This window comes from Triticum aestivum, chromosome 3B, assembly GCF_018294505.1.
Source record: "Triticum aestivum cultivar Chinese Spring chromosome 3B, IWGSC CS RefSeq v2.1, whole genome shotgun sequence".
NCBI classification, from domain to species: domain Eukaryota; kingdom Viridiplantae; phylum Streptophyta; class Magnoliopsida; order Poales; family Poaceae; genus Triticum; species Triticum aestivum.
The window spans coordinates 237,133,890-237,134,903 of record NC_057801.1 but is presented as its reverse complement, the minus strand read 5'-3'; positions in this window follow the sequence as shown (position 1 = coordinate 237,134,903).

The window sequence follows — 1,014 nt, the reverse complement described above, 5'->3', positions numbered from 1 at the left end:
AGGCGGTGAAAGCGACGCAGACGGAACAGCTGCCTCCAAATCCTTCTTCTTCGGTGGCATGTCGATGAAGACGATGAAGATTTAGCTCGCGTGCACGCCAGATCGGGTTCACATGATCTCGACTCCCCCTACCTGGCGCGCCAAAGATGTCAGGGAAGCTGATCCTCGAACACCTATGGGGACCGAGCCCCTTTCGGTTCGGAAGGGGGGGCGGAGGTCGCACGAAGAGCGGATCGAGGCAGTACACGCGAGCAGTTTTACCCAGCTTCGGGCCGCACGGATGCGTAAAACCCTACTGCTGCTTGTCTGGTTGTATTGAGTTCTTGCTCAGGAGCGATGAACGCTGCCAGACCGAGGGTGAGAATGTTCTTGGTGTTTCGAGTGAGCTGAACCTGAACCGAATGAACCGAACCCCTTCTACGTTGTGCATGGGCCTCCTTTTATACTCTCAAAGGGGTCACCAACAGGTGGCAACATAGACTAGAAGGGTAAAAATGGAAAAGAATGCGGTGGGTGCAGCTACCGCTACTGTGGATACAGTGTACCCTACCTAACTCTGACGGCAGGGGACAAGGTCATTGAATGCCCGTTTGGGTTGCCTGAACAGTGCAAAAAGTGACCGCTAGGAGCGCCACCATTTGCCACGATGGCCTTCTCTTCATCTCCGCTTGCCACCGTGTACCCCTGGTTGCACAGGCTCCCGCCACGCGCCCCTAAGAAAGCCTCACGGCGACACGCGGGTGGGTGCGCCGGAGCGCAGGTACAGAGTGGCAGCTGGCCCCCGGCAAGTACCTTGCCGGGGGCGTTGTCTTGTCGCGTCCGAAGGCTTGTCGCTCGCCGGACCTTGCCGGGACGCGCGGTGCGTCGCGGCAAGTTTCTTGAGGTGCCGTGGTTGGCCTTCCCGGCAAGCTCCTCTTGCCGGGGCCTTGTCTCTTCCCGGCAAGCTCCTCTTGCCGGGGCCTTGTCTCTTCATCTTAAATACTTTGTTCTTGAATGGCTCCAAAGGAACCTACG